Source organism: Lepeophtheirus salmonis, unplaced genomic scaffold (assembly GCF_016086655.4).
Source record: "Lepeophtheirus salmonis unplaced genomic scaffold, UVic_Lsal_1.4 unplaced_contig_621_pilon, whole genome shotgun sequence".
Classification (NCBI taxonomy): Eukaryota; Metazoa; Arthropoda; class Copepoda; order Siphonostomatoida; family Caligidae; genus Lepeophtheirus; species Lepeophtheirus salmonis.
This window is the reverse complement of record NW_027295225.1, coordinates 23,370-45,848: the sequence shown is the minus strand read 5'-3', so window position 1 is coordinate 45,848 and position 22,479 is coordinate 23,370. Positions and strand designations below refer to the sequence as shown.

Here is a 22,479-nt window from a genome sequence, read left to right as displayed (position 1 = left end):
TTTTGTGCATAGCAATAGATTTTTGAAATATTTTTAAAAAATAATGTATATTTAAAATTTAATTTCTGAATTTTTTGTTAAAATTTTTTTTTTTTTGTGAGCAGCTGTAGATTTTTTAAACTTTTTCACAATATATACAATGAATTTTTTAATGTTTTTAAAAAAAAATTTGTTTTTTTTCAAAATAAAATAGATTTTTGAATTTTTTTTTTCAAAAAAATAATATTATAAATTTATTTCCACACCAATGTAAAATTACTAATTTTTTTTTTGCCAAAATGTAATATTTATAACTTTTTTTCCAATAATTTAACATTTATAAAAAAATTTCTAATAATTTAGTATTTTGTGAATAGCTTTGGGTTTTTGAACTTTTTGTTCCAAAAAATCTAATATTTTGCGAATAACTTTGAATGTTCGTAATTTTTTTTTCCAAAAATTGAACTTTTTGTAAACAGCTGTATATCTTTGATTTTTTTTTTAATGGAATATTTTGAAACTTTTTTTTTTTTAATTATAAAACTAAGCTCATTCTCCCAGCCTCCCCCCCCTTTCCCCCCATTCAATTCCACCTCAATAACCTAAGAGTATAATGAGGAGTTATTCCGATATTAATCCTAAATTCTATGCAATTTTTGAAAAATAAAAAAAAACACTGTTCATATTGCCAACTATAAAAATTTATCTGCGTGTATGACTACTACATTTATTTCTATATGAATCAATTTCTCTCATTGTGATATTAGAGTAAATTTTATAGTTCTTCCACCTTTAAAAAAAAATTGCATTAAATATATTCTTATAGATCCCAAATCAGATTAATTAGTTAGTTATGAATTTTATCTATTCACGTAAGATATTAGATTCTTGCAATGATGGAAGTTATTAGCGAAGAGAGCGTTATATTATTCTGCGTGTATTTTTTTTTCTGAGAATGCCTCTCTTCTTAATTTCCCGCTCCTCTTCTCCTCTTTTTTCTTGCAGCAGCCGTTTCATTTAACAGTCACAAAAACATTCTTGGTGCAGTACGAATAGTGAGCAACATCTTCTTTTAATTTCGTTATCCAATTCAACGAATCATTTGGTGAACTTTTCATAAAAACTATCACATTCAAAGGAAAATATTAACTTTGGAATTTACTAACAGAGTCAAAGAAGGGATCAATCTGACAGTGAGTTCATTGATTCTTTACATTATTTTCTTCTATTAACTCCTCTAAGTTGACTTTATTAATGTAAACAAATGGATTTTTGATTGTCTCATTTGCAATTTTGAAGGAAAAAAAAAAGTTTTTGATAGTTATGTTTTATACTCCACTACAAACTGATAAAAAAAGACATTTTGACAAATTTTAATAAGTTTTTATCTAATATTTGTACTATTAGTTTAGGAGAGGACAGGATTATATAATCGTCACGCAACCTTAGAAATGCATTATCAAACTATTATACTTTGTCTAAAAAGCTGAGCCCATAGTATCTTGGCCGCTATGGTTGAGTTGACATCTACTACAGTCTTCATTAGATTGTCCCTTATTAATATTTTGTATTCACTGATATTTTTAACCGGGGAGAATTAAAAAGCTAACTGTACCAAAGGTTGAAGACGCTAAGGATATTATTGGCGTAGTAATCTGGTTTATGTCATTTTAATTGAAGGAAAAAAAAAGTTTATTGGGTTGAAATTAGCAATTTTTAAGCTTCCAGTACTTTACTTAATATCATTATATGAGTCAAAAATTGTACTTTAATGTTTGGTTTATGAGTAAAAAAATATTGTACACCTTTTTTGAATCTATTGAAAGGGTTGAGAAGTACTCAATAATTTGCAGTTTCTTTGTTTGAATCAAAAGAATGCTCCATGTTTTTGTTCACAAAAATCATCACTTCAATTAAGGTTAAATTTCCCTCCATCATGTTATATAATAATAAATACTAAGATTTTTTTGAAATTTTATGATCATTCGGTTCTTGTACTTTTTTAGGGATACCTGATTTTTGAACCATTATATATATATATATATATAGCAATACCAATGTTTATACTTCAGTAAGAGAATCCTTGCTCCTCCTCAGTGACATGACAACAACAACAGGAGTAAAAGATACAGTATCCCCCCTGTGGAAGCCTTGACGATTTCATCCTCAGGGTAATTGCTTCCAGACCTTGGAAATTGTTTATTTCAGGTGATCCACTTTGTGGCGTGGGGTTGCATTTTGGATACCTTTGATGGCACACCGCCAAAAGTAATCAAGGATGTTCAAGTTAGGAAGTGAGGGGCCACATATCCTTTGCCCAGAAATCGGCAAAGTTTTGGGCGCAGAGCTCCACTTCCTGGCTTTCTGAACATCCCATAGCCAACGTTTTTTCCAACAAAGATGTAGCAGAAACTCCTCACATTGACCCCGACGATAGCAGTGATGTCTTTTTTGGCTATATAGTCGTGAAACAAGTCGGACGCACGAAGCCTTTTTTTGCCTCTTGTTCACTGATATGGGGGGGGGACGATTCAAAACAAAAACTGCATCAAACAAAAGTTTATTTATGATGCTATCAAGTGACTAAAAAAATCCCTCGACATTTTATGGCAATAGAGTGCCGCCTAAGAGGTTGATATCAACTATGCAGACGTCAACCCTCTATTGCTAATATTACGAACGAAAAGTAAATCGTTCTTAACGCCTAATGGGTGATTAATTTGAATATGAGACGATGTATGTGTTAATATCCTGGAAATGGGCTGTTTAATGCATAAATATTTTTGTATGTAAGAACAAACGTATTTTCGTTTTACGTCATAAAGTAAATTATTTTTATTCCTTTGCACTTATTTTTCCTGTTTTTTTTAATAGTAGGCTTATTACACATAGTTTCATGAGTTTTTAGCACGATCTCATTTCACAGCATTTCTAAACCTTCTCTATAAAGAACAAAAATAACGTCTCCAATTGCAACAACTCTTATATTATTGAATCCTCAACCTCGTACCCCCAATCAATAGAAATAAATAATAATATTAAAAAAAAAAGACAAAAGTGGCCTTTCCACCCTCACAAGTTCTTCCCACCCACTTTTTTCATAGCATTCTGAACAGTCTGTGGCGAAACTCCGAGATCTCTTACATTGGTCCTCACGGACTTAAGTAGATTTGCCTGCGCTGTTTTCTTTCACTCTTCCGTGTCCAGTTTGTTCTTTTTGACAGAGCCATTCTTCCTCTCCGACGTTTCGGACTTCCTGACATCGTAGAAAGTGGTCCTGGAGAACCCCAACTACTTGGAGTACCCAAATGGAAATTCTTGGATCGAGTCTTAACTTTATTCTTAAAATTGTCCTAGATGTCCTCTCTCTCCGGATATATATATTTTTTTTTTTAGCTCTTTCAACTGTTTCACTTGAATGACTAAATTTATTGATCCCGTAAATGGACTTTCAATTGATGTTCAATTCTCTGTCGACCTTATTTTTTCTTTTTCTTTTCTTATATAAAGTTTATAGAATAAACTTTAGACAATATTCACTTCGTTGAGCATACAAACTAATTTTGATTTATATTGTTCCCTCAATATAAAAATAGTGTTTACAAATGTATACTTAAGTATGCCACATAAAATACGTGGCTTTCAAATTTAAGCTTAAAATTAGACATTCTAGCCAAGAATCACACCTCAAAACAATCAAATATTTCGATCAGACGAGCACAAATAATATAAAACTATTACTAAATACTAAATATTTCAAAACATAGTATATAGATGAAAGCGTTCATCCATTCCAACAATTATTTCTGAACTAGTTATATTTCTAGCTTCAAATGACAGTTTGTGTTTGACAATGTCAATAGCATTATCCCAGAAATTACCAGCCATCCTTTTTATTTTTAAATAAAAATCAGCATATCTAGCTGTAATGGACAAAACTATTCCTCTCAAGTTTTCGGTATGAATTGTTTCTCCGCCTTTTATCGCATTGGCGAGAAACAAATTCAAGTAAAAAGGAAACCAAGGAACACTTGACAAAACCTTGCAAAATATTTTTTTAAACTTTCCACAATCGTCACAGGAATCGTAGAAAAAAAAACATTTTGTTTAAATATAAAAATAAGCTTTTAATTTTCTTACCTTGACAACTCCACACAAAGAATTCCTTATTGTGGCAACCAATACTCAGGAGATCCAATTTTCTCACGAAGTTTTAACATATCTTGTTAGATACATCAGCACATGAAAACGAAATTTTAAATAAATGCATGCATGCATATTTATACATATGTAAACATTAGGTTTCTATTCCGGGATTTCTTGGAATTCTACATCAAAGGAAAATTCCAAGGAATTTCTTGGTTGTACTGTGAAATAATATAATCTTTATTTTATAATTAATAAATATAGGGTTTGGATAGGATTGGATCTAGTGAGGCTTGTGTATGGAGCATAATGTTTTTGTTTTTCCCCCAATAGTATTTACATACAAAAATCAAGAAATCAAAGCTTATATATTTTTTAACTTTTTTAAATATGACTTAAGAGATTATTTAAGCAAAGACGAACGCTCGGGAGACCTATTTTTTGGCAGTGGTACAGTGGGGGGTGGGGGGGAGATGAAGGGGAACTTTTTGAAGGTTTTATCAAACATGAAAGCTTCTAGTACTCTACCTTAACTCGAACAAATTAATTAGACTTGCTAATTACTTCTGAATTATGAGACCAAGGCTTATCATTTGGCCGTGAATGTAAGCAAATAGGGCACAAAAAATCTCTGAGGACCCATTCATCAAATAACAAGAGTTATGTCCAAAGATAAATATGTGTCTTCTAATATTTACATAGTATTTTTTGTTTTTGGTTCTCTTTGATATACAGTGTGCGACAGCATAGGTTACAAAAAATCGACTTGATCAAGAACCAGATAGTGTTAAACGATTAGGCTCTATATTATACAAAAGAAAAATAATTATAAATAAGTTATTAGTTGAAATGGCTGGTTTCTATTGCCAGCATATCCTCAAGCCTGGGCCTGAAGAGTCTACACACCTTTACGAACGTGGCCCTCGGATATGGCCGTCCATTGCCTTTACGTGGAAGTCTTAAGCACGTCGACATAGTTATAGTCGAGAGGATTCATACTGGTGAAGAGGGAGGCCACATATCGTATTTTCAGAAATTGGAAAAATTCTTCTCCAACCATTAGTCTGTGGTCCTTGCCTTGTGCTCTGGGGAAGATTCCTGCTGAAATTCATAGTTTCTTAGGACAAAACCACCTTCTTGAGGACGTCCTGGTACTCATTTGCCAAGATGTTCAGGCCTTTCGGAGCATGCTCTTCCCGTCTGATGTCACAATTCCCAGCATCATCGTCGAGGCAGGGAAATTGGTCTGGTTTACCTGTTGAACCTTATTGTAAAGGAAGTTAGTGGTCTTTCCTGGAGTTCCTCAACTAGTCCACGGTCAAGTTTTTCTTGTCTTGTTGCTGTACTCGGTGGGATTCAAATCGGCTACACTACACCTTTTTGCCTTCATCTAGACAATTAATGAACTGATTTTAGTTAGTTGTAGCTTATTTGAGCGCTCATATTCTCTGAACTATTGTATTAGAAAGTCTTGAAACCTAGTTCTCGAAGGAGTAGTTTCTGACACAATGAAAGTGGAAGTCACAATTTGCTGTTGTACAGTGTAAAAGGTACTTCTTTATGATTAGAACGCAGAACAGAACGGAAATAATGGTGGATCGGTGAACAAAAAAATACATAAATGGAACACCAAAATAGTGGAACACTTACAAGCCAAGATCTAGTTACTGAATTCAAAAAGGGGAGGCACAGGCTTTAACACCCACCCCCTTCATGCAGAATTATAGCATGAGTATATATTATATGCTTAAAATGTATTACTTGTTGCGAAAGGATAAAAAGAAATAATTACATTTCACTGAATTTGTTATAGCTTACAGATTTTCCTCAAAGAGAATAGACCGGTAAATGAGACACCCTGGTGTACATATGCCTAGCAATCTGAATTTACATGCATACAAGAACTGATTGATTGATTGATTCCATTAATTTCCTATTGAAATACATAAATATGTATGTTTTACATATAAGTAAATGTATTTAAAATATGTCGTAAAAAGCGGGAGTGGCTTTTTTTTATTTGCAATCTTAACAGGAATTTTTATATTCCAAAGCTGTTATCATTATTTTTCCAGTCTTGACGATTAACATTTTAGTATAGAGCGCGTGAAAGGCAGAGAGAAGCGATGAGAGTTTATATGTGAGTTGTAAGTTCGAATCCTAGTTGGACTCGAAGAAGAATTGAGGATTGACAATTGAGTAATTCCAGAAAAGATGTCCTGTTACATAAAGAGTGGGTTTGTCTCATTATTTCTTTTTTCTCACACCTAGATGCAGCTGATCATATATAACCAGGGGTGTCCGCAGGATTATATTGAGGGGAGGGAGGAAGGAGAATTTAAAAAAAAATGAAAAAAAATATATTTTAAATGTCTTTGAAAAATTAAGTATTTTGGAAAAAAAATACAAATATTCAATTTTTTTTTGGAGAAACTGTTAAAAAAAATCATTTTTTAAATGTTCCTTTAATTGGTTGTACTGATTAAGTATAAGTAAACATTATAGTAATACATATACACCATTTAACCTAGGAATCTTATTGTGAAATCCATATACACAAATTATATTTCTTTCTATAGGAGTCACATGGGCACGAACGTACACACATTAAGTTCAAGAGAATAACTTCTCCTGAGCGTGTTGTACATGAGCTACGGTGATTCCATTCAAAATTTCACAGCTGTTTCAAAAAAAATTCTAAAAATTTTTGTAGAAAAATTGACGGAAAATAAAAAGTTCTGTAAAATTGTTTGAAAAATTAATTTTTTGCAAAAAAAATGACAAATTTAATTTTAAATATTAAATTTTCATATAACAAGCTAAAATTCCTTAAGTTTGGGTTTTAAAGCCCCTTCAGCCCACCCCCTGCGGACGCTGCTGTATAACCTTATCACAGCTAAACTGCTGGTTTTATGCCGATACCAGTAAAGTTTAAATTTCCATTATATAATGTGAATATTTAGATGAGAGTAATTGTATAACCAGCTTGTACAAGTGATTTTACAGAAAAACAGTCTTGTTAGATTATCCCACTCTAGAAGCCATTTCAAACAATATTGTTTTAGTTTGAATGGAACTCAGGCTTTAGAGGGCTTGGGCCTCCGATGCACCAAAATGGATCAAAAGATAGTTTACCATTGTTGGAATGTATTTTGTAATGATACAAAGTCCGTATCATCTCCACAAATTGCATTTGAATAAGAGATATTAAATTGTACTGTTCAACAGCAAAGATAGATCAAAACAACATATGTATACTCAACATAATAGAATTTGATGCCCTGATTCCAAAAGTTGCTTATTTTCTCTCTTTTAGCCTTGTGGCTTTTATAAAACGCCATACATTGTTTGCTATTTTTGTTTAGTTTTAAGGTTCAAAGCTTTTTAAAGAGCTTTTTGTTGAAGATCGGGATAATTTGTGTTAATATATTTGAAAGCTAAATGGTAAAAATTTTTGTAACCATTGTCAGCATCATACTTATAACTCAAATCATCTTTGTTTAAAATGGATAATAGGTGCTTTTTATTCATAGGCTCATAACTTCAAGCCAAATATATTTAATACATTTATCTATTTCTTGTAGTGAAAATATGAAATTTGAGCCCCCAAAATGGTGTTTCCTTCAGGTATAATGCAATTTATGAAGTGAATCTTCCTATTTTCTAATCTTTGTATGTAAGAGCCATTATTCAGAAATTTTGATATCCCATATCAAGGGTTCCTTCTCCCATAATGCTTATAAGCCTCCAAATTGATCAGATAAATATAAAATAACAGTTAGTTACAACTTCAGCAGCACACCTCCTTACTTCATCATGGATACAAGATTAAAATCATAAATATATTCATCATTCTACATTGCCTCTAAAATTCATTAGTTTCACTTATGTATCCTTATTTCAAGCTCAAAGGACACATGATGACTTATTGCATAACCGGATTGACTTAGGCATTCCCAAATAAATACATTCAAGGTAGTAATCGGAGCAAATCCTCAAAAAAATATATCGCACTGGCCAGGGGCAGTTCAACAGGGATTTCGTTGCCAGGGATTCCTTTCAACACATGTACTCTTCTCCATTGATGAAGATCAATCCCAAATTGAGGATCCTACTCTCAAGAGGGATTTTATTACTCTTTTTTATTTTTTTAAGTTTCTTCCCACCTCCTTATCTTTTTTTCTCCCTTCTTTCTTTTTCTTTTCTTCGATCTAGCTAGGACATGTAAATATATTGACTTTTCTTATTAGATCAAATCAAAAATGAGAATGTTTTAAAAAATCTCTTTTTTTTAAATTAAAGTTCAGACTTTCATCTGTCAAATGAGATATTTTTTAAATATATTCGTCTTAAAGCTGTGAGCCTCTGAATAAAAAGCACCTATTTTCAATTTTAAACAAATATAAGCATGATACAGTCATTTTAAAAATGATTTTAGAACTTTTTTAACATTAGGCTTTGAAATATATTTAAATCATGTATTCCTATTTTCAACACCAAGTGCTTAAAAAAAGTGGGATTTTGTAGAATAGTGTTATTTGAAGAAAAAAAAAATTATTATTATAAATTTTCAATTTTTATCGAACGAAAATCGAATAATTTACCACCCTTTTCATATTTTTAAGATTAACTATTTTTCAAGAAAAATATTTTGAATATATTTACTTAAAAAGAATACATTGTTTTTTTTACAAATTAAATATTCTTATTATTTCTTTGAAGTTTTGATTATTCCGAAATATTAATCTTCATATTTAGGGAGGATCGACTATTATAAATTTAGGAAACCCAATTTCTAATGTTCTTTGTTTAATTATTTATGTAATTAAATACGGTTGCAACAGTCAAAAAAGCTCAGTTTGAGTTAGAAATTAAAAAGAATTAGAAATATGTATTTAAATCAAATAAATATAGGTTTAATAATGACTTAAAGCTATGGATGCATGTGAGAGGCTATGAATAATAAATATTTTGTGTTTGTCATTTCAAGAGGATTATTATAACTCAGTTATAAGCCTTTTGTTATGTTCAATGCAACATTTTGCAAATGTTATTCCTAAAATATCGATCATGTGATCTTTGTTTTGCTACTGGGTTTATATATTTTGTATCCTCTACTTATTTGTTGTAAGTTCAAAAATTAAAAAAAGAAAAGGTGTATGTCTTTCATGGTTATGGTTATATCAATTACTGGCTGTAGTACCCAGCATTGCCTGGAGTTATTAAGCATCGACGATTATACCAATTGTATTATAATACTATGGAAGATAACTCTTCAACAAATCCTTAGTGGTACTCCACGTTTTTCATGGGCAAACTCACACGTAAATACACAATCAATACTCAACAGCTAAAGAAAAAAAATGTATTATGATTGGATGAGATAGGGAGTACTTTGGCTTATTTCTAAGCTTCATCAAAGGTAACATTCAGTTAAATTACACGCTTGCTAGATTTCATTCATTTTATATGGTGATCCCAAGTGTATATCACACTGTTGATTAATTTTAAAACAATATTGGTGATTATATATTCTATTTATTACTGAATAGTGATATAACAGCGTTCTTGTTAACATATATTGTGAATATTCATGTAGTCTCTATTATACGTGTTTCATAATTGTCATACAATAAAAACGCCTAAACAAAAAAAAATATATAGAAGGTTTTTCTCTTTACAACAATAATACATTTTCTCTACCCAAAACATATAACATCCAACTGATAATAACAATGCTCTTAATTCAGTAATACCATATGTCTCGCTCCTCCATTTTCCTTACGCTCCTATACAAATCCCATCTCTATAAATGATATAAATCAGGGAGAATTATATACATGCTAAACGACTGCGAGAGCTACATTGTAATATCTTAAATGAAAAATGTCGTAATTTGATACAAAAGTTCATACATACAGATAAACTTTTCTTTAAATCGTCAATTATTTGTGTATGTACTCGTCATATTATTTTTTTTTAAATATAGTTGGCTAAAATATTGTATTAATGTACTTTCTAATCTAATAATTCTGTATTTATAATATATAAATAAAAATATATTTTGTGTTATTAAAAAATTTGGAGATGTATATCAATTTCCTAATAATATATAGCTTGTGTTAAAGAAACAAAAAGTGTGTACTACATATCCATGTACGGAACCTTAAATATTCAACTAATACATACTTAATGACATTTTTCGACTATTTTGAACTTATTATTCGTAAAAATATCTGGATAATTAATTAAAAGGAATTTAATAGTCATATTTAAAGCCAATTTGCCTCTTAAACAGTAGATTTAATTATCGTGAAAGGGATTCAAAATGAAAATGAAACTCTCGTTTAATTTATGGCTTAGGCTTCTTTTTTAAATTATACCTAGTATGACTAGAGCTGAACTTCGTATTTCAAGTATATATAAGTAATATGTATCTAGTCTGTTTTTTTATCAAATGTGGGACTAAGTCGAGTATTAGTCAGAGGTTTATTTCGAAATGAAATAAACCTAAAGATGAAAATTTAAGGAAACAACAAATGATAGAAAACATTGCAGCATTCAATAGATAAAATATTTATTAATTCCTATTAAATGCAGTTCCTACAAAATCTATCCAATCATAAAAAAATTCAATAAAATGACAGGTCTGATGTGAAGGCTAATAACTTTTTTACACTTTTCTCAATTGCTTGTTTATTTTCTTCTTTCCTTTAATTGGTTAAATGGAGCTGCAGGGTGTTGTCCATGAGCTACGGCGACTCCATTCAATGGCTGAAAAATAGATTACTTTTTATACTACAACTTTAAAAGGGTTCGATTTAAATTGATTTTTTCAGTTAAACTTTTAATTTTCTTATGAAATATTTAATAAATAAATATTTCAAGGTTGTCTGAGAATGTTTGAAACACAATACAATTAAGTTGATTACTCGACTTAATTTAATAGGTGATTAATATTTTAGAGGCAAAACGATTAACACCAATTAAAACATCTTTCATATACAATGTATCTGATAAGTATCTTTTGATTGGATGTATGTAATCTAATTTACTTTTTTGTATTTAATTTGGAAGCTTTTCCTACTTCTATAATATTCATTACTTATTTCAATTAGTCAAATAATCTTCTTATTAACCTTATAAATATTTTATCTTTAGAATACTGAGATGTTTTCTTTCAATAGTTATTACCTTTAATTTTCATTGATTTTGTTATTTCACTTCGAAATATGGATCTGAATCAAAATTATACTCTAAAAACGTGATTTAAAAAAATGATTTTAAGGCCAAATCTTCTGCAATTGAAAATTTGAAGATAATTATTGTTTTTTATGACTTAGTCAACAATTATAAATATGGTTTTTAGCCGGTGGGTGTTCCAAAACCTGAGTTTTGTTGCATAATTTTATAATTCTGATTTCTTAAGACATAAACTGAAATATAATTGTATATTGAGCTCTAAGGCAAACTCAACACCTCTCACTAGGTCATTAAGCATTTTTAACTTTTATTTTTCTTCAGATCATAACGCCAGGCTCTATTTAGATGATTTTATAACTGGATTGTACAAACTAATAAAAACAAGCATTGAAAAATAAATTATTTTATTAATAAACAAAACTGCATTCCAGTAGAAAAAAAGTAAATAAAAATCCATAACGTACGATAAAAAAATTAAAAGTCAATATATATTTTCCAAATAGGAGTCTAATGTAAACAATACCATTACATTTCAAGACCTAACGGTGGAATAAAAAGATGTGTTTGGATTTAAATCCTACATGACGCATTTTATGAAAATGAATTAGTTCTGAACCAATTTTAAAACGTTATTGATGGTCCAAAATAGTTACAGAAAGGAGAGAGTAAGATTGGTTGCATTGTCTCACGGAACCCACGTTATGGTAGGCACTCTTTTTGGAATCTCTTATTCAAGCCGCATATGTAGAAGTTGAGAAAATCTACAATCCGAGCCTTATGTGCGGATTGACAAGCACCTCGTCCCCTCCTGAATGAAGACGAACAGAACGTGCACAGATGCAAGTTACTCGGTCTTGTCTTTGAGAAACACGTCCCTGGGATCATCCACAAGATACCTGCCGTTCATATGACACCTTGGCTTTCACGGATATCTTCTCTTCCTAAACGAGGTGCAGCCTGCTTTAGTGACAAGAGGAGGCCAAAGAACATACTGGACTAGTGCTTCTTAAGAACCACAAGAAGCCCTGCTTCATATTCAACACGTAGAAATTTACAACCAGAATTGTTGTAGAGGCCCTGTGGACCTACCCAAGTCATTGAGCTGTTCACTGATGGCGATCTATTGGTTCACTAAGAAGTTCATGATGCGATTCCTGGTGCCATATCTGTTGTTTCCATATTCATAGGGCTCCTTCTCGAAAGGCTTCCCATCAGTGAGCTTCTTGGGGTAGGATAAGACTTCATTTCATGATGATTTAATTCTATATATAGTTTCCTCCTCTTTTCTCTCATCCGAAGTGCAATTATTTATAAAGAAGTCGGTTTGAACTCATTATAAAAAGGTGCAGCATTCATGTTTGATATTTTCATTTTTTTAAATTGAATAATATGTGCTCATTTTACACAAATGAATGCAAAAATGCATTATAAATGACTTCAAGTGGGAGAAAACTCATTTTAAACCATAAATTTGTTAAAAAGTTCTTTAGTTGACAACCTGCTAAATATTTGTGTTATATAAATTAATTTTTTACTTTTATTTTAAAGATTTAAATTTGAACCAGCGGATATTATGTTTGAAATATTTTTCATGCCCACAATTTCAGGGTTGATTTTTTAACTCAACAAGATTCTCTAATTAGTTTTTTATTATCTTTCTTTGAAAATCAATTGATAGCTGTTTTTCCCCTAAATTATAATTGGGAATTTATTTTTTGATCAGTAGAGGATTTGATTTTTCTTTTACGAATCATAATGTTGGAAGTATATGGTAGTTATGATTCTTCGTCTAAACAACGTTCATTTGTTCAACTTGGATTAGCTCTTGTTAAGCTTCGTACAATTAACTACTATTATTAAGTGAAGAATTGAAACATTATAGTCAAATCCTGTGTATAATGGCCATGTTAAAAAAATAGATCCGAAAATCAACATGGTAACCCTGACAATTTGAGGAATGTTTTTGAAAAGATTAGCCAAAATTTACTGCAACAAAGGATGAGGGGGAGTAGGAAATAAAAAAAGACATTGGCTAGAAATTAATCCAATATCGATCCCCAATTCTACTCTGAGTCCAACAAGGACTTGCAACAAATCCTCAGTGTTATGCTCCGCCTTTTATGATCTCACACGAATGATAAATGCAGTTTTGATTAGAATTTAATCTATTTAGGAAAGGATATTAACTACACAGGAATTAAATAACAATGAAAGCTGCTAAGGAACAGAAAATGTATTTTTTGGATTACCATTTTCAAAAAAAACAAACAAAAAAAAACCGGCCAGCTAAAAAATAAACAGGACTTTACATCACAAATTAAAGTAATCACATTTACTCCAACGTACATAGGAATCTTTTTTGAAGTCAAACTACATAAAGTATTCTTTCCAACAAAGGAAAGACGGAGCGAACCTATGAACATTAAGTTCAAAAGAATAATTTCTGCACGTTGTGCATTGAGCTAAGTCGTTCCATCATTTTCATCCTTGTTTCTTTCCGAAAAAAAAAATGCAAGATACATAAAAAAAGAGACATAAATTGTGTACATAAAACACATGAATGTTAAAAACATTAATAAGGGACTTGAAGAGTGCAAAAAACCACAGCTGAGAATATAATAGATGAAAACTTTCAAATATAACGTTTTGCTCTAATAAGGCTAATCTAATTTACATGTAAATGACCTGGAATAATAAAAAATTGTATGCAAGTATTTTAATTCGATTTGGTTACTTTAATAATACATAAATACTAAATAGCATTGAGTCTATTTAAATTTAAATCAGACTCTACATGGGATATACAAAAAGTAATGTATATATGTACTATTAAAAGTATAGGTGTAAAAAAGAAAATAATAATTAAACACGTACTACATTTTTGTAGCTTATAATTTGAGCAGTTTTTCTTATTTTCCAAAACTGTTATCATTATTCTTGAGGAAAGAACATCTTATTGTAATGCGCATATAGTCGGAAATGGCGTAGATCACCCTGACAATTTAAATAATGAAGAAGATATATAAAAGGAGCTTAGCTGCTATGATATTATATTATTTTATTTCAAAGCAGTTATGAGATAAAGGGAATATACACAAATCATACTCCGTATCTAGCAAGAACATAGTCAGGAATTACTTCAATATAGATCCTCAATTCTACTCTGATTCAGTCCAACAAGAATCATTACTTGTAAAACATAATTAATTGTAAACATGATCCCTATTATCCTCAATAATAATGACAACCAGGCGAGGATGTAAAGACATACAGTTTTTAACAAGACGTTTCATTTCTACGTACTTGTATTTTGTGGCATTTTTATGACAAACATTTGAATCAAAAAGTGGTGATTCATCAATTTTCTACACTTTTTATTCAATGTTCCCGGTTCTCCATTCTGAATGATGGATTCAATACTGGGACGAAAAGAGGCACAGCTGGCTTTGATTAAGCCCATGGAAATGTTGTTCTACTCCTCCGTGATCACGGCCTCCAGCGCATCAACATTCGGAGAAGAAGTCTTCCCCTCCAATTTGCACCGTCCAGTGAGGTTCTCGTAAGGTGAGGACAAAGGCCAGAAGTCTACTTTCCAGAAGGCAGCCACATTATCCTTGCAGAAAAGCTGCACCTTCTTGAACGTGTGTCCCGGTTCGCTGTCTTTGATAAACACATCGTTGTCCTTGGTGAATGTGCTCGTCAACCATGGAAGCCATGATACTTCTACACCTTGTAGTAGACGTCTGTATTGACTTTCTCGTTGATCTTGAAGAAGTAGGGGCGCATTTTGCTGCCGTTAGACACCACGACGCCGAGGACCATGACCTGAGCTGGATGTTTGGTCATGAAGGTTCCATCGAACTGAGCTCTGCATTCAGCCAAGAAGCGATCATTTTTCCTACTCAGAACAGCGTTAGCTGTGAAGATCTTCTTCTGGAAGATCGACTTGTGCGTAGAGGAGATCGCACACACTCTGCCGTTTTGCTTGTTACTCGAACATTTCTGATTGGACAAAAACAAAAAACATCAAATTATAGCTTTTTGTATGCTCTTTTGAATGGCATCAGGTACAAAATTGTCATATTTTTATAACCGAGGCTCCTGATCCTGTGTACAAATCAATTATATGTCAGCACAATCAAGTTGCCAAGTTGTGGAAAATGTATAATTTATGGAGTTATATGTGCCTATATTTATAACTCCACAAGAAATGCTTTGTAATACTTTAGGAAATAGGTAACTTTGTATAAGGACAATTCGTATAAGGACATTACGTATAAAACCATTTCCTATAAATAAATTTATGAGGAAACGGGGATAGACTTTATTAATTCTCATTTTGTACCCCTAATGTTGAGGATGTTTTAGGGTACCAGCAATACTTAAGTAACTACTAAGAGCCCCTTACAACCCCCCCCCCCCAATTCTATCTCGGATGTTGGGGTGTTTTCAGGTACTGCTAGGTCTCAAAACGGGATGCAACCAACCGCCAATACTTGAAGAAACTAATAAGAGCCCCTTAACATCACCCAATTGTACCCCGAATGTTGTGGGTATTTTTGGGTACTGCTAGATCCCAAAACGGGATGCAACCCGCTATTGATAAATGAGAAACTACTAAGGATCCCTTATAACCCTTTCAATTGTACCCCGAATGTTGGAGTTGTTTTCAGTTACGGCTGGGTCCCAAAACGGGATGCAACTAACCGCTGATACTTGAAGAAAACTACTAAGAGCCCCTCAAAATCCCCCCAATTGTACCCTAAACATGTAGGAGGATCCTAAAGCAGATTATAACTTTAAGCCAATAAGAACTCAAAAACACCAGCAATATTCGGTGTACAAAATGACAATTAATAAAGTCTATTCTCCGTTTCCTCATAAATTTATAGGAAATGGTTTTATACGAAATGTCCTTATACGAAAATGTTTAACCCAAACTCTCCTTATACGATTATGTCTTATACAAAGTTACCGTACACCCCACCTTGTCCTTAATGAGCACATATAGATATCAGTGATTACTTTAGATTTTCTCCATTCCAGAATTAAATTTTCTTGGTAAGAGCTTTAGAAAGTATTAAAGTACTGTTCAGGTTCTCAATAACAAAAAAATTGCATAGGATTTACAACTCTATGCATGCAACTAATCTATAAAATATCACGAAGCTTGAGCTCCTCTCCTTCCCAGTATTTTTCAAATTGTGAGGGTCATGTTCATGTAGGAATAAATTCATTTTTTGATAAAGCATAGTGTAGGGCTCAAAAAACTTAAGGGTCAGTATAATATAATCTCTTTAATATCAAATTGTACCATTATGTTACTATATGAGTATTAATAATATTTTGTACATTTATACATTTTATACCCTACTCTAAATAAGTGTATAATCTATCCATAATGATTACCTACAATCTAAAAAGACTTTCCTGATTACGTGTCAATTTCTGTTATTCCTCGCCTTTCAGTGTAGATAAAGGTATATATATGCATTTCCCTATACTTATACGCAAGGAAATAATCAAAAGATATATATATTTCTTCCCCTTATAATTGAAAGGACCTTACAAATGCTTAATCTACTTCGACTATAAATGCTTTTTAATTTGTATGATTACATGCTTTCCCTGGGTTTATTTGTTTCTCACCAGGATTAGGGAAAAAGTTGAATATTAGTTAAACCTTCTTGGAAAGTTTTATATATCAGAGGGACCCGCAGGATTTTTCTTTTTTTCTTTTGGTTTATTCAAAAAAAAATCCAAAAATTAAATATTTTGGAGAAAAATTTCAAATATTACATTTTTGGAAAAGGAATCAAAATTCACAACTATTCATATAAAATTAATGTTTTTCGAAAAAAATTTTGAATACAAAATTTTTTGAGAAAAATTTCAAAAACATTAGGTTTTCATAGAACATTTAATTTTTTTGGAAACTAATTTCAAAAACCCAGAGTGTTTTCAAAAATATAATTTTTTGGAGAAAAATTTCACAAATTAAAAACTGTTGACAAAAAAAAAATTTCAAAAATCTAGAGCTTTTGGCAAAAAATAAATTTTTAAGATAATTATTTCAGAAATTAAATTTCTTATATTCAATTTTTTAGAGAAAAATATAAAATTACATTGTTATTCAGAGAAAGTTAGATTTTTTGGAAAAAAAATTGAATAATTTAATTAAATTTTAAATTTTCTTGTAAAAAGCAAAAAATATTTAATTTAAGAGGAAGCTATTTCTTTTTTCTATGTTTTTGTAGTTAAATACCAGTAATAAGTTAGAATCGGAATACCCAATGTTGATCCTGATTCCAGAAAAAACATAGATTCTCCGATTCGAATAAATGGTTCCGTCATTCGCAATAAGTAAACTTACATACTTGTAGGTCGACCCATGTTACAGCCTACTAAGTAGTCTAACGGGTAAATTGGAACAGTACAATGTTCATACACGTTCAGGAACGTGCAGTACGTTCCCAAAAATCCCACACTATGAATTACATATACAGAACTTAATGCACTAAAATAACAATAGCTAAACCGACCTCATGTGTCTAGAAAGCAGTTTGTTTCTTCCTGAGTTTTTGAGCATTTATTTGACATAAATTATTTTATAAAATGATGAGGCAAATGTCCTTAATTCACATAGTCTTTGACAGAAATAAATGTTTTTATATTTTTTTCTATACAATAAATATTATTAAATATTTATTAATAAATAATAATAATATATTAGAATTGGAATATGGTAATAAAAGAAAACTCCTTATTTTTCCGATCCCAAATGCAGAAATAGCAACCTATTTGGGATTCAAGTTGATTGTTCCATTACTAATATTAATAGTAAGAGTCCATACAATTTTTAGAGGTGAAAGTCCCACAAACGTGATTATTATTTTTTTTAAGTTGGACATGTAGAAAAACATACAAATTGATTTAGGGGTAACTACGTAGGAAAGCTAATCAGGGCGTCTGCAGGATTATATATACAAATATATATTTTTTTTAAATAGAAAAATAAAATTTTCTAGTAAAAAGCAAAAACTCAAAATTTGGAGTGGTTTACAGCCCCTCTAGCCCACATTTTGCGGATACCCCTGGCTGTATATGTTAAAAGTAAGTGGCTATTTTTTTAGAGGTTCAGGTCCCACAAAATGTTAAAAGTACAAAATCGACCATAAATTATTATATTACTATTAATTTTTAGGAAAAAATATTTTGAGTGGAGGTTCTATCGAGTGCCCATTCTAGTTGGACATATTATACGATGAACAACCAACCATGTTGTTTTGCAATTTATTTTTTACATATGTGAAGTGCCAATAATTTACAGCTCTAAAATCTGTATATGTTGCTTGTTAGATTCTTGTTTATGATTCTTTTAATTTTCACAACATAATTTTTCTCATTTTTGTTCAATTGATTAATTTTATTTACAAAAAGTCATTGCTACATATTTTTTTTTCCAGGTGAGTTCTCCTTTGCTCAGAATTTCTTTGATGTAGCAAACAAACAGAAGAAAAGGACTGAAAAAATTACTCAGGTATCCATTTCAAAACTTTATTTAAGAAAGTCAACAATGGAATAAATCCATTGGATTCCAAAAAAACAAGGGTAATAGAAATACAAGGTTAGACCATCATGTAAGCTGGCTTGCTAGACTTTTCAATTTGATGTTTTAAATCGACTGCTCGGCAAAAAAAAAAAAAAAAAAAAAAAAAAAAAATTAGACAAAACATGCAATCACACATACACTATGACGTCAATATTAAAAAGCTTGGTGGAAGTCTAACATCAGTTGTTCAAGCTTTATGGTATGAACTTGTATTTCTATTAATTTTGCTAAAAAGGAGTCAAATCAATTAATATTTAACTAATACCTATTAATCTCATTATTGATAACTTGATTAAAAAATTGATTAATATTTAAAAGTAGGTGCCGTTCCTTAGTTATGTATAATGGTTTCTCCATTTTCAAACTCCAAAAATGTACATACTAGTTTGTAGCATGGAGATTTTTGAACAGTCCAGTATATTTACAAAACTTAAATGTAGCCACAAATGTTCTAGGTATTGTTTTATATTCAAATTGAACTCTATATTAATAAAATAAAGTGTATAACGATGAATGTATGAAAAATAGTAACAGGGTGCACTATATAAAGTGGTCCCTTATGTTCTATATACCAATACTGTATAACGATGCAGTATAAAGAAGAAGAAAAAACGAGTATAATTTACAGGACCATTGTATAAATTGAATTAAGTCTTGCATCTGTTTAAGTAAACTACTATTAAAAAGAAAAAAAAGGAAATAATTTATATAAAATTTAAAAAAATGAATGTGATTTTAAATGAGTTTTATCAACGTTCATCAAATCACAATTATTATTTTAGTATAACGTTATTACTATTATTATTTTATTAGTTAAAGAATTAACGTCGAGGTATGAAATGAGTGTGTTCATGAAAAATGGAGAATAAAATAAAGGAATGGTTGGGGGTAACCTTCTTTACTATTAAAGCCAAATGTGTCGAAACCAAATAACTCTAGGCAAAGGTTGTAACTACAACTAGAAACATTGTAGTATTCAAAACAAATGTGGTGTCATTCCATCAACATAATTCATTAATATGGTTCAAGCAAGAATGCTCTTGAGAAAATTGCCAGTCGAAAATTGCCGTTGGAGAAAATTGGCTTGAGAAAATTGTCATTGGAAATCCTGGTCGTTTCTAGAGAAGGAAAAATACATGATGTTTGTGGACTTTAAAGAGAATTCCTTGGTCATATTTAGTAAATGTAATACTATAATGTTCATCTATACTTAATCAGTGCAACTTTATCTAACCAATTACAAGAACAAAAAAAAATTGTCTTCGAATAATTTCATGTCATGTACTAACAAAATCACATATCTCGGCCTAAACTTGTTTCGAGCAATGACAGGCCTGCCAACCTGTTTAAAATCAATACCCTACACTTCACCGCAGGTAGAACTTTGTTTGGTGTTTTAATTGCTGGTCAAATGTGTTTGGTTTAAAACTAAAAAAGTGGTATTGACCAACAAAGTATTTATTCAACAATTATGAAAGGGCAGTGTCTTTCTTAGGATTCGATCCGGACAAGACAAACTATAGAGTGCAAAGAGGTCCTATGTCTGGTGAGTCAGGTGCAGCTTTCAGGGCATTTGTCAGGCATACAGGACTCTGCTCCAAGCCACACAGCAAAGAAAACGTTGGCCGTGTTGTCCAGGGTTTTTATTTTACTATTACAGGGGACCTCAGCCCCCTGGACTTCTTTTTGTGAGACGCTGTTGAGCACACACCAACAGATCCTCCTCCAAAATAAAATCCGAGCCGATGTACCGGATCTTGGAAGGTATTTTGGAATCTGCTAAAACTGACTGTCATTAAAATCTGCTCCCGGTTCCGAGGTCAAGATGGCAATTATATTGAATTATAATAAAAATAATTGACCAACTTTCATTTGGCATTAGTTGTGCATATTTTTTTAATCGTATAGGTTGTTAAAGTGAGGTCGTACCCAGTATTATGCTATGTTTCAAAAATTGTACTTTTTATATTTTTCATGTTTTCTTTAACATATCAAAAATTTACTCTATTTTGTAGTATTCATGTGTAATTCACATCTAGTGGATAATTACTCATTTTACATGTCTCTATTTCAATAAATATTTATACTAATCCTCCGTTCAATATCGTCCTAGTTGAAGTAAAGATGGTTGAAGAAAAACGAGGAACATTATCTACAAAGGCGTTCCCAGGGACTGTAGCCCCTCCAGCCCAAATTAGGAAATTTTTTCTCATTATAGAAACATTTAATATCAGAACTTTTTCCTAAAAATTTAAGATTTAAAATTTAATTAATATTTTTCAAATTTTTGTACAAAAAAATTAATATTCGAAATTTAATTAATATTATTCAAATTTTTAAGTACAAAATTTAATATTTGAAATTTCTTATATAAAAGTTATTTTTGACATTAAATTTTTGAAATTTTTTGTAAAAAAATTATTTCTTTGGGAACAGTTGTTAACTTTTGAAATATTTTGTAAAAAACTGTAAATTTTTTTGTGAACAGTTGTTAGTTTTTGTAATGTTTTGTGAAAAACTGTAAATTTTTGAATTTTTTTTCGAAAAAATTAATTTTTTTGAAAATAGCTGTGGATTTTTTTTTTTTGTTTTCGTAATATTTGAAATTTTTGTTCAAAAAATTTAATTTTTCCGATATATTAATGAGAAAAATTTAGTTCTTACAAATTTTTTACTAAATAAATCAAAAACCCCCCCTACTAAAAAAATATAGATTTATATATAATCCTACAAACGTCCTTAATTTTTGATAAAATGGCAACCAATCATCATTGAGCATAAATTATAAAGACAAGGTATCAATAGTTTTTTTTTTAATAAGCCAAATACTGAAAGTACAATTATAAGTTATAACATCATATTTACGAAGGTACAAGAGACCTAAAAATTGTCAACTATGAATTCAAAAATTCCTTAAAAAACGACCAAATTTGCCATTTGAAGCTTTACACTTTTCCAAAGTCAGCTTTTTTACTCTCTCAAGCAGAAATTTTTTTGTTGATGGTACTAAATATTTATCCAATAACCGAACAGTCTATTATATAGTAAAAAAAATATTTATTAATTACTCGTTTTTTGTTTTTTTTCTTCAATGTGTACTTTTGATCTTCAGATATTGTTTTTCGAATACAAATAAAAACAAAGGATTGGATTTTTTCAATGGTGCCCTGTGCTTTTGCTTTAAGGCATTTTGTCTCTAGGATATTTTGCTTTAATATGAGGTTTACACTGTTATTATTATTTTTATTAATTTGTTGAAATTGATGTTCCTTTGAATTTTTTAATTAGAAAATCTAATATTTATTCCTCTGAAATGAATTAGATGTTTATTCTCTGTTGGAAAAATGACGCTTGTTTGTCAATTCATTGGTATTTTCTAATATAAATAGTCCATCATACCCAGTGATAATGGATAAAGTGGAGGAAAAAGTGATTAGCATTGCTTCTATTCGAATTGTTGCCGTGTTTGACGATTTTTGGTTTTTTATTATTCCAATTTTATTATATATTTTGTTTCTGGTTCGAATTTATTATACAAC

General features: G+C 30.6%; 1 long non-coding RNA gene across 1 annotated transcript; it reads left to right on the top strand.

The window, feature by feature from the left end:
- Positions 1–1,001: 1,001 nt before the first annotated feature.
- LOC139904754 (uncharacterized) lies at positions 1,002–21,030 on the top strand. Its single transcript, XR_011784218.1, has 3 exons — positions 1,002–1,172; positions 18,795–18,868; positions 19,754–21,030. It is a non-coding gene; the product is annotated as an uncharacterized lncRNA (long non-coding RNA).
- Positions 21,031–22,479: the final 1,449 nt, after the last annotated feature.